Source organism: Calidris pugnax, unplaced genomic scaffold, assembly GCF_001431845.1.
Source record: "Calidris pugnax isolate Ruff unplaced genomic scaffold, ASM143184v1 scaffold694, whole genome shotgun sequence".
NCBI lineage: Eukaryota > Metazoa > Chordata > Aves > Charadriiformes > Scolopacidae > Calidris > Calidris pugnax.
This window is the reverse complement of record NW_015091411.1, coordinates 181,222-201,167: the sequence shown is the minus strand read 5'-3', so window position 1 is coordinate 201,167 and position 19,946 is coordinate 181,222.

The window sequence follows — 19,946 nt, the reverse complement described above, 5'->3', positions numbered from 1 at the left end:
TCTTGCCTCAGCTGAGTCTGCTGCAAAAACAGGGTGTACCCCCCAAATTCAGGGGTATGTCCCACGTTCTGCCCCCCTCCAAGCTGATGGGGGGAGCTCCCTGTGAGAAACACCGACTCACATCTTAGACTTTAAAGAGGACAAAGTCACCGAAGCAAAGGTTAAAAAAAAATAATTGATTAATACGAAACAGTGCTGAATCAGGTGCACCAAAAATAGATGCACGATGATCTTTTAGCTTTCAGGTATTTTATACCCTTATCCCGGCCGCCTGGGTTTCTGTCTCCCTTCTCATTGGCTGAGAAGTTGGAGCTCACATTCTTCCCAACCACTTGACCTATTACAGGTTTATTTCGCACCTTTTTCCCATGTAAGGCACACACACCTATTCTACGAAATTATTATCTTAAACACACCTTTGAATAGTTGATTATGCTACACGTTATTTCAGAGTCTTTGCTACCATCTACTTGGCAGATTTACTGTCCAAGACTGGTTTCTTTGGCCTTATTGATACTCTCCTACGCCCTGGGTTCCTGTGTCGAAGGCCGTGTTCCAGTCTGTTTCTCTTCACCTAGATAACACTCTGCAAACAAGGATCCCTTGACAGAGCAAGGGCATTTCTGGGGATTCATTGGATACAATTTATTAGACTCTACTGTCACAAAGACTCCTTTGTTAGCACAGATACACTCACAGGAATATCTCCATGAGCTGAAGCAAACCTTTGGTCACTTCCCACATGGCCTTGAGAATGTGGAGGCCAAGACAAGGATGGAACAAATATGGACATTGTCTGACAAAGAGGTGGTCGCAGGAAGATCATTGGCTTTCGTGGCTAACGAAGCAGTTGGACTGTTTGTCCAACGTGACCAGTGAGCCGAAGGACCGATGAAGAAGATGAAGGTGGGGGAAGAAAGGGCCCTCGCTCACCATGAGGAGCAGCAGAAGGCGCGACTATGCACGCCCCCAAGCTCCTTCTAATGCGTAACCGAATTATCGGAAATGCCATTGTTATAGTAGAATTTAAGGCAAATCGAGTCCAAAATAGATTCACTAAATGTTTATTAAGGTAGGAAAGCAAAAGCAGCGCTGGGCGGCCGGGGAGTTGGAGCTCCACCAAGGGCTGGCAAATTCAGGCCAGCTGAATAGCTCTTGTTATCCTCACGGAGGTCGGATTCGACATCTTCAGTACACCCCTCTGCTTCTCCGTTATCTTCCCCTTCTGCATGATTGATTAGTACAGAGTTAAAACAGAGATAACGTTGGGGTTAAGCTTCTCTTGTCAAAATAGGAGATTCCCATGTGGTTTGGCAATATAATATTGTGGACGTCTCTTCTTGTTAGGAAATTCTCAAGGCTGCCACAATGGGCTCGTTTCTCTTGCTTAAATTGTTTGATCAGTAAATTACAGTCCGGCTTGAGGCGAGTTTTCCAAGTGGTGGTGGCACATTCAGCTTGTGCCATCTCTTCCATGCATTTGGTTAGTACAAAGCTAAACATTGGCTTACATAGACACATTTGGATAGCATTGCAGTTTGTGTAAGTCAGGACTTTCTTACCCGAGGTACAAGAGAAACGGCTAATCCTGAGATTTGATCAGTTCTTCATGACCCCTGCTTTCTGGAGGTGCCAGGGCAGCCCCCGGGAGCTGGAGCTGCCGGTTTGCGGGAAGAGGGGGGCCCAAGGGGAGAGCAGCCGCCCCCCCGCCGTTCCCTGCTGGCAGCCGGGGTCCCTCCCGCTGCCCATCGGGGAGGAGACGGGTCGGGAGCTGCCCCCGGGCACGTTGGGGTTTCGCACCAGGCCGGGCCTCCCCAGGCATCTGGGCCCCACTGAAAAAGGGGACTCAGGCATCTGGGCCCTCCAACTACCTCCCCCAACCCCCCAACACAAGTGGACCCAGGCATCTGGTGTCAGGACCACATTATCAGCACAGAGATGGAAGCGGGGGGTGGGGTGTCAATCCGTGGGTCTGTCCCCCAGGTGTGGGTCTGCCCCCCAGGTGCAGAAGCACTTGTGTAGAAGCACTTAAGCTGGGCTAATTTTCCTGCCACTTTGGGGGGGGCGAGCTCTTCTCATTTTCTCAGAAAAGAGATATGCCCTGTTCACTGATGGGTCCTGCTGGATTGTGGGAAAGCATCGAAAGGGGAAGGCTGCCGTGTGGAGTCTTACAAGACAAGTTGCAGAAGCCACTGAAGGACAAGGTGAATCAAGCCAGTTTGCAGAGGTGAAAGCCATCCACCTAGCTTTAGACATTGCTGAGTTGGAAAAATGGCCAGTAACGGCCAGTACTTTATCTCCATATTGATTCATGGATGGTGGCAAATGCTCTGTGGGGGTGGTTACGGCAGTGGAAGCAGAGCAATTGGCAGCACAGAGGCAAACCCATCTGGGCTGCTGATCAAGGTGGCAAGATATTGCTCCCGGACAGAGAATCTGATTGTGAAAGTACATCACATAGATGCCCATGTACCCAAGAACCAGGCCACTGAGGAACAGCAGAACAACCAGCAGGTGGACCGGGCCGCTAAGGTTGAAGTGGGTCAGGTGGATCTTGACTGGCAACAGTGGGTGAATTATTCATAGCTCGATGGGCCCATGACACCTCAGGCCATCAAGAACGAGACACCACGTATAGCTGGGCTCGTGACCGAGGAGTGGATTTGACCATGGACACTATTGCACAGCTCATCCATGAATGTGAGACACGTGCTGCAATCAAGCAAGCCAAACGATTAAAGCCTCTTTGGTATGGAAGACGATGGCTGAAATACAAATATGGGGAAGCCTTGCAGATTGATTATATCACACTCCCACAAACGCATCAAGGCAAGTGCTGTGTGCTTCACAATGGTAGAAGCAACCACTGGATGGCTGGAAACATACCCTGTGCCCCATGCCACCGCCCAAACACCATCCTGGGCCTTGAAAAGCAAGTCCTGTGGCGACATGGCACCCCAGAGAGAACCGAGTTGGACAACAGGACTCATTTCTGAAACAGTCTCATTGACACCTGAGCCAAAGAGCACAGTATTGAATGGTTCTATCACATACCCCACCATGCAGCAGCCTCTGGGAAGCTAGAACGGTACAATGGACTGTTAAAAACTGCACTGAGAGCAGTGGGTGCTGGGACTTTGAAACATTTAGCAAAGGCTACCTGGCTAGTTAACACCAGGGGATCTACCAACTGAGCTGGCCCTGCCCAATCAAAACCTCCACGTACTGTGGAAGGAGACAAAGTCCCCGCAGTGCACCTGAAGAATATGCTAGGGAAGACAGTCTGGGTTAGTCCTGCCTCAGGCAAAGGCAAACCCGTCCATGGAATTGCCTTTGCTCAGGGACCTGAGTGCACTTGGTGGGTGATGTGGAAGAATGGGGAAGTTTGATGTGTACTTCACGGGGACCTGATTTTGGGTGAGAATAGCCAATGAATGAAATGGTATGATCTTAATTGCTAAATGACACTGCCACTGTACATCCTCATTCCTATAACTGCTATTGGTTGTACTGTGGTAAGAATTACCCAAACTAATGACAGACGGACTCTGATGAAAAATCAAGTGAAGTGCAGCAGTGGAGGGATCAGAACTGACCTCAGTAGCTGGCGCCCAGCAACTTCATCGAGATTGACATCTTCAACCCATGGACCATGGGCATGAGCTGCACCAGGCATCGGCTGCAAGTCCCAAAAATACAGCATGCAACAATCCAGCCCCACACACCATCTTGTGTGCCCTGAGAGACTGAAGCCCAAAGTAATGGATTAAATGAACTCAACAGACATATTACAGTGATGGCCCATAGACTAAGAACATTATGTCTGTATGGATATATATGTACAGATATATATATGTCATGGGAAAGCCTTTAATTGGAAACTGTAAGATCTGGGCATGGCATAGATGGTATGGAATAAGGGGTGGCTAATGTCCTGGTTCCAGGAGGGATAGGGAAACTGTAAGATCTGGGCATGGCATAGATGGTATGGAATAAGGGGTGGCTGATGTCCTGGTTCCAGGAGGGATAGGGTTAATTCTCCTCAGGCTCCAGCAGGGACACAGGTATCCCATCCCATGGGAGCCATGCCGGGGGGGTGGGGTGGGGGGGGGTGACAGAATGTGGGGGTTGGTGCAGTCGGGGGTCATCCTGGGGTGCAGTCTCTGAGCGATGGTATCGTAATCCTGTTTGTATATTCCTCTATCTGTATTACTGTTATTGTTTTCATGTTCCCTTTGCTGTTCTGTTAAAACTGCCTTTGTCCTGACCCACGGGTTTTGCCTTTTTCTTCTGATTCTCCCCTCACGGCCCAGGGGGGGTCTGAGAGCATGGCTGCCCGGTGGTTCTTTGTCACTGTCTGAGGCCAAACCACCACAACTGCCCAAATAATAGCTTAATGGTTTTCATGTTCCTTCTGCCTAAAAACTACCAGGATGCTGCTGTTTGTATTTTATTTTATTTTAGAGGTACACCAAAAAAAAAAAAATCACAAAAAAACCCCACCACAAAAAACCCAAACCCAAAAACCTCCACGTTCTTGCCATCTCCTGTCTGAATGTTTTTTAAGCTCTCATTACAAAAGACCCTTAATATTACTGGAGCTCAAAGAGGCTAGAATTTGGTCCGCACTGATTTTCACAGGCTGATGGCAGCCACTGACTAGCTGGTTTCCCTGTGCAGTACTTGGATTCCCCTGTTTGCATGGGCGTTCCATACCACAACAAAGGGAAGAAAGGTGTTTTGAAAAGAAAGAAAACTTAGTTCTTAAAGTACAAGAATTGGCCCAGGTGCAGGTGTAATACCTAAAATAACTTGAAATTCAGTCAATAAAAGAGAGTTTAAAGTAATTTCTGACTGTATAGCTTTACTACATCATTAGGGGCACCCTCTAATTAAACTCCTGTTTTTTAAACTATTAATTTGCAAGATGTTCCTTTAACAATTCTATGATTAAATGTGAGTGCTTTCAAAAGAAAACTGAAAGTCTTGTGTTCAAGGCTTTATCTTTCCAATCTCTTTTATTTATTCTGCGTTGTATCTTTCTTCTAGATCCAGAGCCTCAGAAGTTACCAATTAGCACTGAAGCAGCTGAGGGTCTGATCATTCAGTGGTTCCACTATCTGGCAGTAGAAAAGAACGATCATGTGCAGAAACTGATGCACAGACTTGGCTATAGTTTAAGACTATATAATATAATATATAAATAGGCTGCCCAGGGAGGTGGTGGAGTCTCCTTCTCTGAAGACATTCAAAGCCTGCCTGGACAAGTTTTTGTGCAACCTGCTCTTGGTGGCCCTGCTTTGGCAGGGGGTTGAACTAGATGATCTCCAGATGTCCCTTCCAACCCCATGTGATCCTGTGATTCTGTGATCTGTATGCTTTCTAGAATTGTCAGTGTACTGTTGTAACTCACATATCATCTGGCCTTATTCCTAGCTTTCTTTTTAGATTCACAAGGGATGGAAAACCACTCACTGTTGTGGTACTCGCAAGCAAAGAATCAGAAAAGGCTCTGTCTTAGGATTTTTATTGAAGCAGAGCTCTTTGTGAGGCCTAGCTTAATCAAGCCAAGGGCTGCTAGCGTCATGCAAGAAACATCTCACAACGCTGACACAGTTGTCACAGAAATCATGAGCTGAACATCCTTTGACTCGAATATGTAGAAATAAATTAGAGTGCCTAAGTCAATGAGGGAAAAGAGTGCTGGAATGTAACTAGATATACTGTGATTTATGTACATCTTCACTTATAATGGATTTGGGGCCTGGGGTTTCTTCAGTTTTGGCATGAGCATCAGAGGTTACTTTTTTGAGGGACTCAGACTAAATAACTATGTTTTGAGATAGTTTAGCAAGACTAATGGAAAGCACATTTATCTGAACAGTAGATCACGTGAACAGTCATCAAAATCAAAGGCTAAAAATCCCAGCCCAAGAAAGAAACCACTAATGATGCAGACAAGTCATGAAATCTGGTGCTTCTGGCTGAAGCTCTCACCCTATCCACTCGGGGGATTGAGACATGAAAAGAGAAACTTGTATTTAACAGCTGCTTCTTTTGATTAATTGTGTCTTAGTTTTTTCTTGCTGGCTGTCCATTCCAGCTTACATGTGCAACACCACCTCTTTCCTTGGACTAGAAACAGGGACGAGTTTCAACAAATCCTTCTTGGTCTCATTACACAACGCTGCGTCTTAGAGAATGCCAAAAATTTGCTGGTGGCTTACCTGGGAGAACTGGGAAAGGCCTTTCCCATGCGCTGCAGAACAACCAGAAGACCTCCAGGGGAATAACAAGGACAGAAGGGTTTCACAGCCACATTTTGAGAGTTGCGCTTCAGAAAATAAACAGTTTCTTTCCTGAAAAGATAAGATTAAATTGCAAAATATATGGTTAAACCACAAATGAAATCACTAAAGATTTCCTTCAAGGCCTCTTGCTGTAGATGCAGGAGAAATGGTGGATTCATAGAGAAGTTCTGCTCATCACAGTCAAAAAGTTGTCTCCTGAAGGGGCTGGCAACAAGAATACTATAAATGTGCAAAAGCAGTTAACAGCAATATAATTGAGTAATTTAACTGATGCAGCCATACTAAGGGCAAGGGAAAGCCTTTGGCAGACTGAAATTTGCAGCCAAGAAGCACAATAATCAGAACAGAAGATCTGGAAACAAACCACCTTGAAAGGGAAATAACATGGATATGCTATTTCCACTGCATGTCTGGCGGGGTCAGGCGCAAGGAAAAAGTCAGAAAACAGAGAAAGCCTATTCACTGCCCCCACCACTCCAAGGAACATTTGATCTAAAAGTTTTATGGAAATGCACTTTTCTACCATTAAGAGGAAAGACGGACAACAGCTAACTTGTTAAATATTTTCCATAAATACTCATAGAAGTGTCAAAATCTGATAACCGCTTCCAATTTATTGCTCTTGCACTAGAGCCGAAATATTGGAGGAGGAAGCGGAAAGGGATTAGTGAATAGCATGTTTACAGGACTGCTGCTACCCAATGTCAAGTGAGAGTAAAAATATAATCAGACTACAGAGATGGGCTTTCAACAAAGGCTTAGAACGATAGGGTTAGAACAATAAGTATCTTGAATCGGATATGCTTAAAAGAGCAAATATCACTCTGCTGGTTTGTGCCTTCCCATCTTTCAGTGGGGGCACTGCACAGGGGACCCAAGACTCCCTTTAATGATGTTCAGGACACACAAACCCCCTGAGCAACACGTAGAGCAGCCACAGCTCTACACACAGGGCACCCTCAGCTCCCCTCAGAGGGATGTAACCCTCAGACTTCTCTAGTGACACATGGGGGACCCTCAACACCACCCTCAGCTCCCCCAAATGATGCACATGGTATCCACTTCCCCCTCAGTGACAAGTGGCACATTCAAAAACCTCCTCACCTTTGGGGTGTCTTCCCCCAGGATACCCCAAACCCCTTGGTAAAGCATGAAGCACTCATTGATGCACGGCACACCCCCAAATTCCCCAGGGCTCTTCCGCCTGCACCTGCTCGGTACCTACCACAGGTTCTCACCTGATGCTTGTCCTGCCTGCAGGCTGCCTGCCAGTTCCCACCCTCCATCCCAGCCCAGCCCCTGCCTGCCCCTTCCCCCCACTGCCGGCACAGCCTCATCTCCCACCAGGGAGATGGCACCCAGCCTCAGCGCCCAACAGGCACCAGGCATTTCTGCTGCACCAGTCAGCCTGCAGCTCCCCCGAGCTCAGCTTAAGGCCAGAGGCCCCCTCACTTCCTTTAATTGTAGTCTTTTTTTTTTTCATATCAATATAAGTAGTGTGTTCTGATGTGACTTCCCCAGGGTTTCAATCATATGTGCCCACTTAAGGTGATTTTTATATAAAACCACCCCATTTAATCTTTCCCATGTTTGCCTTGCCAGTTCACAGGCCAAGTGCTCCAGCAGCATTGCTCCTCTGCCCGTGTGGGAACGAGTGGCTGGGAGAGCGATGGAGGTGAAGGAAGGAAGGCTCTTCCCCGCATGTTCTTAGGCACTTGCTTCATAGTTCTCACAGACCCTTCTAGCTGTACAGTGGCTGCCACCAGTGGCAGGAAAATGCATATTTTCCCTTAACCAGGGCCAGGTTACATCCCCGGGGGTCACACCTGCTTCCCCTGCCATGGGGGGGGAAGGCTGTGAGAGCCCAGCCCCAGGGCACAGGCACCAGGGCTAAGCCACCTCTGACTCCAAAACACCCCGCAGGAGCCTTTAAGTCCCCAGGACTGGCTGCTGGCCGTGCCCTTCAGCTCACTTGGGTGGCCACAGGTTCCTCCGAACCTTCAGTCAGAGTGGAATTTCAATCCTGGGGTGGCATTTGAGTATATCTGCGCGTCCCCATCAGCCTCCTCCCAGCACAGCGGGTGGGAAACGGGATTTGAAGCCCCAACTGACAGCAGCAGCCTGAGGGCAGAGAAGGGTGGGATCCAGGCTTGACAAGCAAGGTGGGAAGCAACCCAGAGACCCTCTGCTCCAGAGGACCCCATGCCTGGGCTGCCAATAGCTAGGAGCCTGAAGCACAGCCCAACGTGAGGCTCAGCAGGACTCCACAGCTCCGTCATGTAGCACCTTCCCTGGAGAGTCTCAGGAGTCCTCTTTTAAGGGCAAAAGGGCTGACCCTTGCTGGAACTGGAAGCTCACATCTAGGCCCTGGGAAGGGGTCTCCTGCCAGACTGGAGGCACCACGCCACCCTAAAACACTGTGCCCATAGCCGTTCACTCTGCTGACCCAGATGTGCAAGCATTCATTTATTTTTGAAGGAGGAAGCTGTATCCCAGCAGGTTTATGCTAAGCTGTGCTTCTGCAGCTGACACAGCCAACACACACACCCCCCTGTGCACATGCCAGCAAACAGGACTAAAACCAGCAGTGCTTTGGTCTGGGTAACATCTTGACTGCACGTTGATCCAGTGGTGTGCGGGTTCAGCACTAAACTTCACTGTAGGCAATGGTTTGGAAGCAGGGGACACCTTGATAGTGGTTGATATGCAGGTACCAGCAGTGCACCATGCCAGGTCTGGCTGAGCAGCCATCTCGCTCCATTTCAAAATTTACTTTTCTAGGCTTTTAGTGGTATTATTTTGTGAACTGGGAGCCCCACAACTACATGCCCACACCTGCAGCTGCTGAGGAGGATATCTGCTTCCCAGTGGGCTCTGGGTCCTCCAGCACCATTTATGCTGCCCAGGTGATTCAGACAGCTGGCCACGGACTTACCATACAAACCCAAAGCAGCCACTCCAAGGCTTGCAGGGCAAGGAGAAGGCTTGTCACTCTAGTCTGGTGTTATGGGGCAAAGGAGCCTCCCTGCAGCCGTCCCCCAGCCTACACTGTGCTCCCTACCCCTGCCCCCAAGACCTTCCAAGCTAGCAAGGGGAAAGGGGACTCTACAAGGAGGTACCAAAAGCCATCTCCATCATCCCTCCCCTATTGCCTTTTGGAAGCACCAACTTTCCTCAGATACCAGGCTCTCCATTTCCTATCACAGGTACTCCAGCACACAGGCTCAGCCCACCTGGAGACCCCCATCCCCACTGGGAGCTTCCCCACCTGTGGCATATTGAGGCACAGACTCTGATGTGCAGGATCGAAGACATTTATTTAGGATAGCTCCTTTGTTTATATAGATTAGAGCATCAGGTTACAATAACAATATGTTATGCATTTCATAATGCTCGATTGTGCTGTTCTCCTATCTGAAGGTCATATTTTCTAAATATCTACTCTGCAACAGTCTTCAGCTTGTAGCTTCCTTGTTTTGCATCCTCTTCACTCTTCCCATGGCTTGATTAAGTCCTTTGTGCTCTCACTGTCTCTAATGCACCCACACCCACCTTTTCCCCGGAGCACCAGCAGTCCTTCTAGGAGCTCCCAGCCTCACCACCATCCTGCAGCTTTGTACTCCTTACAGCTGTCCTGCCCCAGGTGCACCATGGCCCTTGGGCTGAGCACCACTGGACCGATCAAGGCAGCATGGACACGGATCAGGGACATGGATGTGCCCCATGACACCGCCAGGGGAGGAACCTCAGTGACAGGAAGCCCCTGTCAGAGCTGGCCCTGCCTAGCAGCAGTACCTCTGCCCTGCAGCTGTGTGTGGCAGGAGCAATGGCTGGAACGGTGTCCCCATCCTGGGGCCTTTGGGGTGATGTTAACAGCCTGTTGCAACTGAATTCTTGTTTCCTTAAGCTGATGCAAAGTTTTAGCTAATCCTCTGTCTGTGTTTGATACCTACCAAGTCTTTTTTTCTTTTTTCTTTTAAAATGAACCCAAGATTTGTGTTTTAACTGAAATCAATAGTTCTTACGTTTATGCATAGGTTTTTACTATTCTCCTCTTTTTTTTTTTTTTTTTTTTTTTTTTTTTTTTTTTTTTTTTTTTTTTCTACAAGCTTTTTGTTTTAAGGCCTCAGTGATAGCCCTGCATCATGGGATAACTTTGGCTTTCCAAGTCACCTGTATCCTGGAACCAGGGTGTTTTTGTATCTGTTATCCCTCTCTCAAGATTCCACAGGACTGGGCTGGCCCAGCCTTCACTATGCCAGTTTTCAAAAGGGATGCACTGACTAGAGTAGGTGCATTTTGGTGGTGTTCTGTGTCAGCTGCTCTTGGTCACCCCTGTCCTGTGGCCGTTGGTCAGTCCTGCATGGATTTGTGTGAAGCTGCTCTTACAGGATTCCCCTGGACTGTTGTTGTCGATGCCCGAGGAGCAGCACTTTGTTGGGGAGCTGCACCACAGGTTACCGCACGTCTCTGCCCCTCAAGCCCTGTGGGCAGCCAGGACACTGCAGAGAGTAGCGGGTCTGCATATAGGGCAGGACTGGACCTCAAACTGACAGTTTCTCCCCTGGGGAAACCTTGCTGGCACTGAGCTGGGTCTTTCTTGCTGCAGCTTTGTTCCCATGTCCTCACAGGGCTCTTGTCTGTGCAGCTGATACTGCGATAGTGCAGCCAGCCCCAAGCCTGGGTGAGGGGCACCAGTGCCCACTTTATCTGAAGAGGGTCAGGGGACGTGTGTCCCAGCACACCAGGACACAGATGTGGCCACTCCATTACTGGGATAATGGCTGTAGCTGCACAGCCAGTGGAAACAGGTACAGCCACTCCTCATTCTTACCACTGCAGTAAAGACCAGGCTGTGCAGCCATCCCCACAGAGGGAATGGGGTTTCTGCTCTCTGGGGGTGGACTGATCTTGTTATCTTGCATATGTCAATCTTGATTACCTTAATTTGTCCATAGTTTTCTCCTGTATTCAGGCTGAGCCTTCAGGCATGGCCTCTCCTTTGTCCAAGAGAAAGAGCACGTGTCCCACCCAGGCAGATGTGGCAGCAAAACCCCAACAGCCAGAGCTGAGCGGGTCAGAGCTGCTCACACCCCAGGACAGGCTGCCACATTCCTCTCGACGGCCTTTTGGGTTAACATTTGAGGCAAACCTGCTTAAGTGAGTTAAGTGCTTAGCTGGTCCGGTCTTTTGGCTAAGACTGGGGCTCTTCCCCAGAGCTTGATCTGCCCTTGTTATCTGCTGGTTCTGCTTTTTCTTTTAAGGCAAATACGAAAATATGCGTTTTAGTGGAAAGCTGGAAGACATGTCCCTTGGTGCTGGTCTGTGCCAGCTGTACTCATGCTGCTGCTCTCAGATACCCACACCCCATGGCTGAGGATGCTCTGGGGAGCAGTGGGGCCACGTGTGGGCAGGAACAAGGCTTGAGCCTGTTTCTCTACCAGGATAACCTTGCTGGTCCTGAGCCACAGCTTGGGGAGGTCTTATTTACACAGTAATGCTGTGGCAGTGCAGCGAGGAGCCAGGAGCAGCCAGCGCCGAGCCTGTGTGAAGGGCACCAGCACCCACCTCATCCGAGAAACGTCAAGGGGTGCAAGAGCTGCAGGTGATGCCTGGTGAGTATCTGAAGCGGCAACCAAACAGCCCCACGCCCAACCATGCTGTCAAGAGGTTGGACAGAGCTGGGCCTGGGGGTCCCTGGCTGCTGGCCAGGGTGGGAGATGCCCAGCACAACCAAGGGCATGGGGGGGTCTCAGAGGACACACCACAGGGGCAGGAGTTTGGTTTTGCTGCGCTTATAGCGGAGCATGGCAGGGTCAGGTGCGCTGGGGCTGTGTCCAGCTATTGTACAGGAAAACCCTGCTTTGGATGGTAGTGTCAGGTGTTGCTGCTTGCCGGGCTGGAGAGCAGTCTGAGTGTTGCTTGGGCTGTGATGCCCGTCCCTGGGCCAGGCCACGTGGGCTGTGTAGGGTGGTGGGAGGCCTGTGGCACCACATGGGGTGTAACTGGGGGGGTCTGTGGGTGCCTTCCCATGGGCTGGACAGTGCCAAGCACCCTCTGGAGCTTCTCTGCGCAGGTTTCCCCCTTCTCTGGGGGTGGATTCTGGGCACAGGGCTGGCCCTGCTGGGGACCCTGTCCTCCGTGCAGGGTCTGTGGTGTTGGCATGACCAGTCCGGGCCAGGATGGGTGATGCCAGCCTCAGGCATGTCCTGTGGGAGCCCCATGCTGGGCTGCTCAGTCTGTGCAGGTGTCACTGCCATGACAATGAGGATGTCGTAAGCCATGGGTGAAGGTCACAACAGTGGGTTTGTAGGATGCTATTGTATACAAAGGCTTTGTTTCTGTAAATTTATTTCAAGTTAATAAAAATTACTACAAATGACCAGTGGTAAAACAAGTGTGTACTTATGATCACTTACCTATAGACACACATATGGGTATTGTTTGAGATGTTACTGGCAGAAAACTCACCAAACCACTGCCAGGAGTGAGGATGACGAAAAAGCTTCTTGTCACAGGTGATCCATGTCACAGAGTCAGGAGTCAGCCAGCCAAGGGTGCATCTGTCCAGGAGATCTCTGCAGCTCTAGCAGAGAAACTCAGCTTAGGCTGTGCACCCAGGGCCTTCTGTGCTGCTGCAGGTGGGAACCTGGAAGTGTCTCCCCATATGTTGTGTGCTGGCATGCACAGCCTGTACCATGCCGTAAATGACTGTACCAAGTCATTTACCTGGACATATGCAAACCATTTGACACTGTCCCGCATGACATCCTGGTCTCTAAATTGGAAAGACATGGATTTGATGGATGAACCACTCAGTGGATAAGGAACTGGCTGCATGGCTGCACTTAATGCGGTTAATGGCTTGATATTCAAGTGGAAACCAGTGATGAGTGGTATTTCTCAGGGATTGGTACTGGGACCAGTGCTGTTCAACATCTTCGTCAGAAACATGGACAGTGGGATTGAGTGCAATCTCAGCAAGTTTGCCAATGACACCAAGCTGTGTGGCACGGTCAACACAGTGCAGGGAAGGGATGCCATCCAGAGGGACCTGGACAAGCTTGAGACATGGGCCTGTGTGAACCTCATGAAGCTGAACAAGGCCAAGTGCAGGGTCCTGCACCTGGGTCACAGCAATCCCAGGCACAAGTACAGGTTGGGTGGAGATTGGCTGGAGAGCAGCCCTGAGGAGAAGGACTTGGGGGTGCTGGTGGATGAGAAGCTCAACATGAGCCAGCAGTGTGCGCTGGCAGCCCAGAGAGCCAACCATGTCCTGGGCTGCATCAAAAGAAGAGTGATCAGCAGATCCAGGGAGGTGATTCTGCCCCTCTCCTCTGCTCGGGTGAGACCCCACCTGAAGCACTGTGTCCAGCTTTGGAGTCCCCAACATAAGAAGGACATGGACCTGTTGGAACGTGTCCAGAGGAGCATCACAGCAATCAGAGGGCTGGAGCACCTCTGCTATGAAGACAGGCTGAGAGAGCTGGGGTAGTTCAGCCTGGAAAAGAGAAGGCTCCAGGGAGACCTTAGTGCAGCCTTCCAATACCTAAAGGGGGCCAACAGGAGAGATGGGGAGGGACTCTTTATCAGGGAATGTAGGGATAGGATGATGGGTAATGGTTTTAGCTGAAAGAGAGGAGATTTGTATTAGATATTAGGAAGAAATTTTTTACTGTGAGGGTGGTGAGACACTGGAACACGTTCCCAGAGAAGTTGTGGATGCCCTATCCCTGGAAGTGTTTAAGGCCAGGCTGGATGGGGCTTTGAGCAACCTGGTCTAGTGGGAGGACTAGTCCATGGCAGGGGGGGCTGGAACTCAATGATCTTTAACCCTTCCAACCAAAGCCATTCTATGATTCTATGCTGCTGGCAGTTCCCTGTTCTCTGAAGCTGGCAAAGCATCAGAAAGAGCACACAGAGATGCTGCATGTGTCTGGAGAGGCTCCATTTCAAACAGGGGAAGTTGCAAACAGCCTCCACAAGCTCACCCAGGAGCCCTGGAGAGATGCTACACATGCACAGAGAAAAACATGGAGCCACTGCGCAGGAGGGGATTTTGTAGGTATTAGTGAAGGAAGAGCCTCATTGGGCACCCAAGGAGCAGCTCAGGCTCAGTTCTGTTGAGGCAGTTTATTAATTTAAATTAAAATTTAAAATTAAATTTAAATTTTTAAAAATTAAAATTTTAAATTTTAAAAAAAAAAGTCTAATGCACTGTGACTGATAATATGCTGGACAGTGGCAAAGCACAGCTAATGCAAGTAGGAAACAGTCTTCCTACTGCCCCAGAGTGGTTCTTTGCAGAAGCAGTTTTGCCACTCCTTTGGTTTTGTTTCACCTGAGGCAAAGCAGGGTTGATGTGCCTGCATGAAGTACAGGAAACTAAACCAGACCACCCAGTTTCTCATCCTACACTGCTACTAAGGGACAAAATCTTATTTTCTTCTACTGGGCTTGGCCTCTAAGCAGCTCTGTATTTTAGAAATCCTCTGTGGAAAGAGCTGGCAGAGCAGAGAGGTAGTCGCTAGAGGGCATCAGGGAAGAAGGATGCTGAAGAGGCCCACGTTTCTGTGCTCCGTCCAGGCTACAGAGGAGAAAGAGTTCTCCAGAAATACCCTGCTGCTGCTGCTGCTGCTGCTGTTTGTCCACAGGCAATGCCCCCATGACCGGATGTTTCTGCACAGGCACAAGGTCACAACAATTTAACAGTGGGAAGGAAACACGTCAGTCCCTGGTACATATTAGAACAACAATGAATAGATGTAAAAACTCTGAGTGTATCTATCAAGTTGTCTTTGCCCTTCTACTTGCTTGTGTTTGTGACATTTCAGAGTTGATGCAGTGCTTGCCACCTGTGGTGCTTCAACTCCCTTCCTGGATCTTGCTGTCTCAAAGAAATCAGACAGCTGGGACGCAAAGTACCACAGTGGACATGGAGTGGGGTTGTTAAAAGGAGCTTGCAGGAGAGACTGCTCTGATAAAGAAGCAGCATTTTTAGACAGAACAACATATAACTTCTGGTATGCTTATTGTTTGCTTCACACTTCCAGTATGGTTAGCAAACTACGTGTAGCTAGCCCTCTATGTTAGAGACAGATTCAAATGCCTAGAAGTTAATAATGGGAATGACAGCGTAGAGTGTTTATGGGTCAGACTCAAGGGGAAGGCCAACAAGGCAGACATCATTGTGGGAGTTTACTACAGACCCCCAAACCAGGACATAGAAGTTGATGAAATATTCTATCAGCAACCGGCAGAGCTCTCACAATCACTCGCCCTTCTTCTTGTGGGGGCCTTCAACTTCCCAGACATCTGCTGGAAATATAGCACAGCAGAGAGGGAACAGTCCTAGAGTGCGTGGAAGACGACTTCCTAACACAGCTGGTGAGCGAGCCAACCAGGGAAAGCACCCTACTGGACCTGCTGCTTGTTAACAGAGAAGGTCTTGTGGGGGATTTGAAGGTTCAAGGTCGTCTTGGGCAGAGTGATCACGAGATCATGGAGTTTTTAATTCTTGCAGAGGCAAGACAGGGAGCCAGCAGAATGGCCACCTTGGACTTCTGAAAGGCAGACTTTGGCCTGCTTAGGAGCATGGTAGAGAGTGTCCCCTGGGAGACAGTCCTGAAGGGCAAAGGTGCCCAGGAAGGCTAGTCATACTTCAAGGAGGAACGCTCAAAAGCACAGGAGAAGGCCATCCCCAGGTCCTGTAAAACGAGCAAACGGGGAAGAAGACTGGTCTGGCTAAACAGAGGGCTTTGGCTGGACCTCAGGGAGAAAAGGGAAGTCTATGATCTCTGGAAAAAAGGGTTGGTTAGTTATGAGCAATATCAAGGTGTAGCGAAGATATGTAGGGGAAAAATTAGAAGGGCGAAAGCCCAAGCAGAACTTGGCCACCACAGTTAAAGATAACAAGAAGAGTTTTTTTCAGTATATCAATAAAAAAAGGCAGGCTAGGGAAAATGTAGGCCCACTGATGAATGAGGTGGGTGCCTTGGTGGTGGAAGACACAGAGAAGGCAGAGCTGCTGAATGCCTTCTTTGCTTCAGTCTTCACTGCCAAGGCCACCCCTCATGAATCCCAGACCCTAGAGACAAGGGGGATGGTGTGGAGACAGGAAGATTTTCCCTCTGTTGGGGAGGACTGGGTTAGCGAGCACTTGGCCAAACTAGGCATCCATAAGTCTATGGGATAGGATGCACCCACAAGTGCTGAGAGAGCTGGCAGATGTTATCGCTGAACCACTCTCCATCATTTATGAAAGGTCATGGAGAACAGAAGTGCCTGATGACTGGAGGAAGGCAAATATCACTCCAGTCTACAAAAAGGGCAAGAAGGAGGACCCAGGGAACCAAAGGCCAATTAGTCTCACCTCTGTCCGTGGGAAAATAATGTAATGACTTGTTCTGGATGTCATCTCCAAACACATTGAAGCTAAAGAAGTTCTTGGAAGTGGTAAACATGGATTTACCAAGGGTAAATCATGCTTGACCAATCTAATAGCCTTCTATGATATTATAACTATATGGCTGGATGAGGGGAGAGCAGCAGATGTCATCTACCTTGACTTCAGCAAGGCTTTTGACACTGTCTCCCACAACATCCTCATTAGAAAATTAAAGAAGTGTGGGCTAGATGAGGGGGCAGTGAGGTAGATTGAGTCCTGGCTGTGTGACAGAACTCAGAGGGTTGTCATTAATGGAGCAGGGTCAAGTTGGAGGCCTGTAACCAGCGGTGTCCCTCAGGGGTCAATACTTGGCCCAGTCCTGTTCAACTTATTCATCAATGACCTGGACAAGGGGACAGAGTGTATCCTCAGCAAGTTTGCTGATGATACTAAACTGGGAGGGCTGGCTGACACCCCAGAGGGCTGTGCTGCCATCCAGTGTGACCTGGATGGAGAGCTGGGCAGAGAAGAACCTAATGAGGTTCAACAAGGACAAATGTAAGGTCCTGCACCTGTGGAGGAAGAACCCCAGGCACCAATATAGGTTAGGGATGGATCTTCTGGGAAGTAGTACTGAGGAGAAGGATCTGGGAGTCCTGGTGGATGGCAGGCTCTCCATGAGCCAGCAATGTGCCCTTGTGGCCAAGAGGGCCAATGGGATCCTGGGCTGCATACAGAGAAGTGTGGCCAGAAGGTCGAGGGAGGTCATTCTCTCCCTCTGCTCTGCACTGGGGAGGCCACAACTGGAATCCTGCGTCCAGTTCTGGGCTCCCCAGTTCAAGAGAGACAGGGAACTGCTGGAGAGAGTCCAACATAGGGCAACCAAGATGATTAAGGGATTAGAGCACCTCCCTTACAAGGAAAGGCTCAAAGAGCTGGGGCTCTTTAGCCTTGAGAAGACTGAGGGGAGACCATATCTATGTTCACAAGTTCCTAAAGGGTGGGTTGAAGGATGATGGAGCCGGACTCTTTTTGGTGGTTTCCAGCAATAGGACGAGGGACAATAGGCACAAGCTGGAACATGGGAAGTCCCACTCAAAAATGAGGTGAGGGTGGCAGAGCACTGGAAGAGGCTGCCCAGGGAGGGTGCGGAGTCTCCTTCTCTGGAGATCTTCAAGACCTGCCTTGATGCAATCCTGAGTGATGTGCTCTGGGCGTTCCTGCTTTAGCAGGGGAGTTGGAATAGATGATCTCTAGAGGTCCCTTCCAACTCTGTCAAATCTGTGAATCCGTGTGAATCTGTAGCAAATGGAATTACATGTGCATTGGGCCCTTTGGCATCTATTTTCTCACCTCTGCTGTGGACAATTCCTGGAGGACTGTTATCTCCCTGGGGTAGTGGTAATGCACACCACTGTGTGAGCACGAGGAAATCACAGTCTGCTGGAGGTACAGTTCTGTGACACTCATCTTCCCCAAGTGCCACCAAAACCAGCATGCTGGGGCTGACACAACCTACTGGGAGGTTAGGTGCAATTTCATCGGCATGGGTAGTAGCAGCTCTAGGGACTATTCTGTTCACTGATAAGAAACAGAGGTCTTAAATATTTCCTGGGTGTCTTAATTTTCAAGTATGCAAGGCTTCGGTCTGAAAAAGTACAGGCAAGACACTTGTAAGACAAAGGAAGGCAGGGCTGTGGAGGAGCATAGCTCTGAGCTAAATTCAGGAGGAGGGAACACATCAGGGAAAAGCAGCCCACTCGGAGCAGCAGGGAACCTGCTGGGGAAGCTGCCACTGAAGTAAAATATGTGATGTTAACTTAGTAATGATTTAACTGATACTTTTCTGGAGCATGGATGTGTGAAATAATTTGATGTGTGAATGTTTAGCCTTACAGGGGCAAGGCCCATCATGTTATTTTCAGGGCTAATGGAACAAACCAGAGGTACTCCGATAGGAAGCTGTAAGTACTGTATGGTACTATGCCAGCCTCATGCACAGTTCAGGAATCATATCTAGCAACAATAGATTCAGAGTCCACAGCCCTTCCTAGTGTTCATCATTTCAAGTCTTTTAATGGCTATTATGCATACAAAATGTGTTCTTTCTAATAAATATCTTCCTAATAAATTATGGGTTTAAAACATTGCCTCCAAGTGCTGAGCTGAAGGTGCAGAACCATTTCCACCTCTGAACGAAGAAAGGCAGAGCCAGGGTCCTCACCATGGTTGGCGTGACAGCAGCACATATTCCAGAGGCTGATCCGGTTAATGGACAGATCGGGTGATGACCTTCTGCCAGATTTAATATTAAACAGCACATGCAAATGCATGAAAACTGTTTTAAAGCATTGTCTGATAAGGCTATACACAACTCAAGATGTGTGTAACATCTCAGGGTTTATTGTGAAGTGACCAAAGGTCACTTGTGTGATATGGGTGTGTCACACATCTGACCGAGCACAAAACACAAGTCTGAAAGGTTGAACTCCATGTTTAATCAGTTACTATTATTAAGTATTTTGGTGATATGGCCAGGATGATTTGTCAGGAGAGAGAAGAAGAAAACTTTATGAATGCTTGTCACGCATTCTTATCTGACAAATAAGCAGGCATGGCCTTGAAAACAGTCCCAAGCAGATAAAAAACAGAAACAAATTAAAAATTGTTTGGTAGGGTAGAATTTACTAGTGAGTTTGGCATACACTTCTGTGGGTGCAGGTTTCGAGCCCTGCAGCAGTACCTGAGCCCTGATCCCCTTGGGAGCCCAGCAGTAACAAAGCTGATGAGAAGGCAGAGCCTGCACTGTTGCTCTCTGATGAAATCTGTAGCCTTATCACTGAGGAACCACTTTATAACAGTCTTTTATTACCAAATTTAATGTAAATAGCTCTGTACTATCTTTATACAAGACTATCAAGCATCTAAGCAGATAGCAGAGTTAGTAACACATTCCTAGTAGCCTTCCTAGTACATGTGCTCTAAGAGAGAACACTTCACAGTAAAATTAAATAACTTCCAGCCATCTCCAAATACTGAAGACAGACAGGCTGAATACCTTTCACTCAATGTTTCAGACTGCAATGCAAGCATGAGCTGTAGCTTTTCTTTAGATAGTCTACTCCATGTCTGAAGACAGGAACAACTCTGTATTGACCCACTCAGAAATGATCTCCAGGATACCTGTGCCCACAACTTCAAAAAAAATCATAATGGGTTTTAACAGTAGAACAAATATCTGTGAGAAC